This window comes from Hipposideros armiger, unplaced genomic scaffold (genome assembly GCF_001890085.2).
Source record: "Hipposideros armiger isolate ML-2016 unplaced genomic scaffold, ASM189008v1 scaffold_94, whole genome shotgun sequence".
NCBI classification, from domain to species: domain Eukaryota; kingdom Metazoa; phylum Chordata; class Mammalia; order Chiroptera; family Hipposideridae; genus Hipposideros; species Hipposideros armiger.
In genome coordinates, this window is record NW_017731444.1 from 4,741,269 (window position 1) to 4,747,057 (window position 5,789).

Here is a 5,789-nt window from a genome sequence, read left to right on the forward strand (position 1 = left end):
ATAGAAATCTCCTACCCTCTGCTTTAGATAATTACCCTGAAATCTGTGATTTATACTTGTTAATTGTAATCATTGAAGCCTAATGTTTTTTCCAACCCATCCTGGGCCCAGCTCCTGGACAACTGACACCACTCAAGTGACCTGTTGAATGGCTACAGGCTACATAAGAGCTGACAGATTCTTCCTTTACGTAGCCACCCCACATCAATAGCTTTGAGCTCTGATTTTTGAGAAATTTATTAATTAAAATCTATTTTTCCTCATTCAGGGGCTTTGGGGATACAGGTGATTCCCCACCCAGCATGATTGCCAGTCCCAACCAAAGAAGCCAACACGGCCTTGCAGGTGGATCTCGAGACCCCTTCCTCTCATCTAAGATCAGGTAGGGTGAGAGTTCCGTGAATCCCCCAATAGGCAGGGACAGCTCTACGCCCCTGCCCAGCAGGAAGCAAATACAGAAGAAAAGACCTCCTGTCTCTCAATTTCCCATAGAGATTTTATGGGGATCACATCTCTCAAGGGGAAAGCAAGGCAGGCAGTTAGAGGCAGACATTGGGTCTCTGCATTCCTGCATGTCCAACACAACCTACAGAATGCGACCGCCCAAAAGACCTCCCCTATCCACCCTTTTCATTGTAATTACCTACCCCTATGAGGAAACAAATGGGTACAAAATACCCAACTAGATTAGACCAGTCACTCACACCTGTGCAGTAAAGGCCACAACGACCTTCATTTCACCTGGGCCTCATTATGCCCTCATTATAATATCATACATATGCCCGGAAGTTCATTAATATCATTATAACAGACTGAACTCTGGGAAAGAACATGCACCTTCTAAAGAGAAGAGGTAATAGCCTGTTGTCAAGCACAGGTGTCAATCAAGTGGGCCTATGCCCAGAGAGGAACGGCCCATTGTAGAAAAAAAGGGATAAAAACTCCAAGTCCTCACCAGTCAGGGCCCTTGGCCCTTTGGGCCTTTGAGGCCTTTGGGCCCTTGGCTTTGGCCTTGCTCCTTTGAGCCTTTGCCATGCTTTTGCTTGGGCCTGCTCCAAACCCTTTGGAGTGTACTTTCTCTTCTAATAATGGCCCTTGAACAACTGCCTTCAGCTTGGGCCCACTTCTACCTCTTTAAAGTATACTTTTTCTTCTAATAAGCTGATCTTTCACTACTTTACCTCTGTATCTCGTTCAATTCTTTGCTTGAGGCACCAAGAACCTGGACACTGTGCCGAGGAGGGCCCATCCTCCGGCAGCCGGAGCTGCTAAGATTTCCACTTTTGCTCGAGGCCCGGGTTCAACCCCCGTTCTGAGAATCTAGCCTGGACACCACCAGGTTCAACCCCCATTGTGGAAACCAAGCCTGGACATAGCACCTAGAAGGGCCCACTCTCCGGTAACATCATCACCACCTTTTTTTGGAGACAGGCCTTTGGAGACAGGACGGACGTGGTACTCACCTCCCCACTGACACACAACTTTGATCTTGTTGAGTTGAACTTGGGCATCATGGAGGAGGCAGCTGGTGTTGGATGAACTCATACTCTGCATCTTGCCCTCCTTCAGGCCAAAAACCCAACTGCAGACCAATGTTGAACTCATGCTGATGTCCATAGTAGGAAGGATACTGACATCTGCAATTTAGTTTGAAATACATCAAACCAATAAGATGCATGGGCAGAATTTGGGTCGTGGATAGATAGTGTTATCTGTATTATAGATAATGTTTCAAACTTGCTCCGTGTTTGAAAACATTCATAAAATAGTATGAGGGGGATGGAAGATGGCTCTGGCTATAGTATGGAGAGGAAATCTGAGGGAGCCAGGCCGTAGGGAGGCCAGAGAGGAGGCTGTCACAACTGCCCCATCAATAAATGGTGAGGCCAGGCAGTGGGGGTGGAGAGGAGGGAGGCCAAAGGCTCCATTTGAGGGGAGACTCAGGAGGTGAGGGGGAGGTGAGGAATGAGTGGAAAGAAGCTATAAGTCAGGCTGTCTGTGCAAGGAGACCCTAGAATGACCTCTCTCAGGATTAGCAGACACGGAAAGGCCAGAGGAGCAGAGTGGGATGTGGGGAGGGGAGTCCTGAATGTCCCTGCTCAACGCAAAGGAAGACATCAAAAAGAGTTCCTGAGGTGGCCCCACCTTCAAATGCGTCTCCTGGTTTGTCCATTAATTACCTCTTTCTCCTCTCCTGGACGACTGTGTGACTTTGTGAGTAAATGTTAGCACAGAAACCTAATTCCATGTGGGTTAACTTTGAGGGAGGTGCCCGATGGGTCCCCCTCCTCTCTTCCCAGCCCCCAGGAAGACCAGTAAGCAAAGAGCAAGACATTCGTAGTCCAGGGAGGTCGTGCGTCCAGAGTTTCAAGAACTCACTTCGTTCGGGTTTCAGAGCCTCGCTGGTGCCAGTGGACACAGCTGCCCACAAGGTAAGAGAATTGCAATCTGGCTGGCACACATTCAGAAAGAGCTCCAATGCATTTTTTTGATGCATGATAGAGAACTTGGTGCAGAGTTTTCCAGAAGCGCGGCTGCCTCCCACACTACTGGCAGGAGTGAGAAAGTGATTGGTCTTCCTCTTCTTCCTCAATCCTCCCGATATGAAAGGCTGGGTGGAATGCTAGTGTGTCTTCAACACCTCTCCAACCACAGGCTATTCCCTCCAGGCACCTCGAGCAGGCAACATGGCCAGCCAGAGCTCAACAATATGTTTCTGTGTTTGTTTTCACTGTGACACTAGAAAAAGTATTTCGCCTCTCTGAAGGGGGCTCATGCAAACCTCATTTGTGAAATGAGGGTAAAACAGTGCCCTCCTCCAGGCATCAGTGTGGGGTTAGATGGGCTAATGCATGGAAAGGGTGTGTGAATGCTCGTTAAGCTGAATTACAGGCATTATTGTCATCACCATAGCTGTGTCGTCACCTCCTAGTCATGGGAAGCAATGTTGCTTTTTCACTTTTGGTAGGGTTATGCAATTTCCTGTGAGAAACAGAAAACCAAGTGTAGTCAAGCTTTCAAACATGATTCCGTTAACCAAAATGCATGGTGAAGAAGCAGTAATCCCAGGGTAGGCAAATGTTGCCCAATGTGAGGGAAGATGTAACCAGCAGGTGAATGTGGTACACAGACAACAGGTGTTTGGGAGACAGTGGCTGAAAGATTAAGAGCACAAGTTCCAGAGTCAGATGGACCAGAGTTCAAATCCTGGCCTCTTGTCCAGGTAGCTGTGTGACCTTGAGCAGGTCACATGGCCTTTCTGCACCTCCATTTCCTTATCTGTACAATGGGGGTAATAGAAGTGAACTTGCACACTAGGCTTAGCCTGGCAGGTAGTGAACACTCAGAAATGGTAGGACTGTTCCTATTCTTGACTTTAGGCAGCCCCTCCTTTCTTACATATAATTAGTCCCCAAATTGTGTTCCCAAAGTCCAACACATGAAATGTGATAGTTGAACAAGGAGAGATTTACACAGGGTGTGTGAGTGAGTGAGTGAGTGAGTGAGTGAGTGAGTGAGTGAGTTATATATTGGGGGAGGGCATCCAGTTCCCAGGGGGCTAAAGCTGTTTAAACCCTCATAATGCTCTGATTGTAGAGCTCCAGCCTTCCATACATGTTATTTATTTTTGTTCGCTGTCCCCACGACCGAGACAATTGTGAACTCTGTGTTTTCATATTTCTTTCTCCATTTCTGGCCCACCCTCTGTCTCCCCAGGAGAATGTGAGCCTGGGGAAAGAAGGGTTGGTTGGTTTGCTCCCTGCTACATCCAAGGCACCCAGAACTGGGTCCATTAGCTGACTGTCCAACTGGCCTGTGTCTGTCTGTCCCTCCAATCTTGAGTGACTAAAGAGAATGGGGAGCACATATCACTCTGTCTGGGTTTCCCTTTCCTAGGGCACTTACCAATGCCCAGCTGACCTCCACCAGATCACATGCTGTCCGAATTAATGGGAATTACAGCACTTAGCCTTCTGCTTACATTGACCCTGATCATGACTCAACACCTGTCCTTTCTGTCCCTGTATGACAATCCTCCGCCCCCTTGACTGTGAGGCCTACAAAGGCAGGGAAGAGCTAGGAGTCTGGTTTAGCCAAGGTTTGTTTGCTCTGAATCTTATTTATTCTTGTGCTACAAAAGAGGGATTATGCCCGTGCGTTTCCAGTTCTGATTTCTGTCTTTCTTTCCTGGTGGTTCCGGGACCAGTGTGACTAGGCTTTTGTTGCAACTATCAGCCACGTCATATCAGAGTTCCTCTGGAATCCTGGAGTCTCTGGGTTGGTTCTGGGAAAGAAATGAGGCTTCCTGTATTTCTTTGTCCTCTGCCCAACCTTTATTTACTCGTTTTCAAGCTAATTCAGTGGTTGTTTGCTAAGCAAAAAAATGCATTCCGTGTAAAAATTTTTTTAATTTTGAAAATACAAAGACGTTGGTAAGAGTTATCTGTGATGACATCACCAAGAAGTAAGCATTATTTTGGTAAAGTTCCTTCCAGTATTTTTTCTCTGAGAAAAACAATATTTTAATAAAAAACAGAAGAAAATGTTTCCTTTTTTTTCATTTGCTAAGACCCTTCAATATGTTACTCTATATTGTTTTGTAGTGGCTGTTGGGTGGCCTACAGTTTATTTAATAAATCACCCATTGCTGGACATTTAAGCTGGTCGTACGTTAGGGTTATTATACATAATGCTCCATTGAGCAGCCTAACAGATCACTTTGCCCACACCACTGGGCAACTCCCTAGCACAGAACCTACACAGATCCTGGGTCAATGGGTATGAGCCTTCCTAAGAACAAACTTGTCCCTGGGAACAGGCCATTCCTCACTGCACATTTACCGAGCTCCCTTTATTATAAGCAAAGGTTATGAAAGCCAGCCTGACCCACAGCATCAAGAAGCCCAACATCCTCATCTCACAGCTGGGGGGACTGAGGCCCAGAGAGAAGAACTGACTTGTCCAAAGGCATTAGCAAACTTCGTGTTGTCTAGAGATTTTCTCCTCCACTCTGTTATCGCTTTGATATTTTGCAAAGGAATGCAAAATCTTCAAAAAGGAGGCAGGTGGTTGCAGCAAGGATGTAGTGTCTATACTGCTCATGGCAGACATTGCTAATAAATCATCACACTCTCCTCTGCTGAGTTCAGACCCTGAGGATGACTTGTCCAACAGCCAGTACCAGGCAATGGGAATTAGCACAAGAAGTGAAGTGTTTCTGCCATTCTGTAACATCTTTTTAATTTGTGGCTTTGAGCCCACTCAAGTGAGTTCCTCAAGGTGGCTTTCTTCTTGCCTTCTGAGACAGTGACAGTCCACGAGTCCTCCTGATTTCCATTTGTCCAACCCTATCACGTCCTCAGAGACCCTTTCTGGTTTTCCGCAGCACCACAGATTTCCCAGAAGCGGATGCCCCTAGTCCCAGCTGGAGGTGATGGGACAGGCTGGGACGGAGGACAGAGCACGAGCTCCCAGAACTGGATCCAGTCCTGGCTCCACATTTTATGGCTGTGAGACCTTGGGCAAGTCACTTCCCTTCTTCAAGAATCTTCCTTATCTAGAAAACAGAGGTGATCACACCTCTATTTTCTTCAATCTGGGCCTCAGTTTGGTGATCTATAGAATAGAGACAGTCTTCTCCACTCTGCCACTTTGCTGCAACTTTGAATGTCCAGCTTTAACTGGACACCAAACTCTCTCCACCCATCCCTAACTGAGGTTTCTATGAGGCAGGAGAGAGGGGTCTCTCTCTCTCTCTCTCTCTCTCTCTCTCTCTCTCTCTCTCTCTC

General features: G+C 47.0%; 1 protein-coding gene across 1 annotated transcript in view; it reads left to right on the top strand.

The window, feature by feature from the left end:
* Positions 1-2,352: 2,352 nt before the first annotated feature.
* Positions 2,353-5,789, top strand: part of LOC109384401 (BPI fold-containing family B member 1-like) — a 41,102-nt gene continuing 37,665 nt past the window's right edge. Inside the window, exon 1 of the mRNA XM_019645713.1 lies at positions 2,353-2,432. The gene's annotated coding sequence lies outside the window, so the exon portion shown is untranslated. The remainder of the gene's footprint in view (positions 2,433-5,789) is intronic.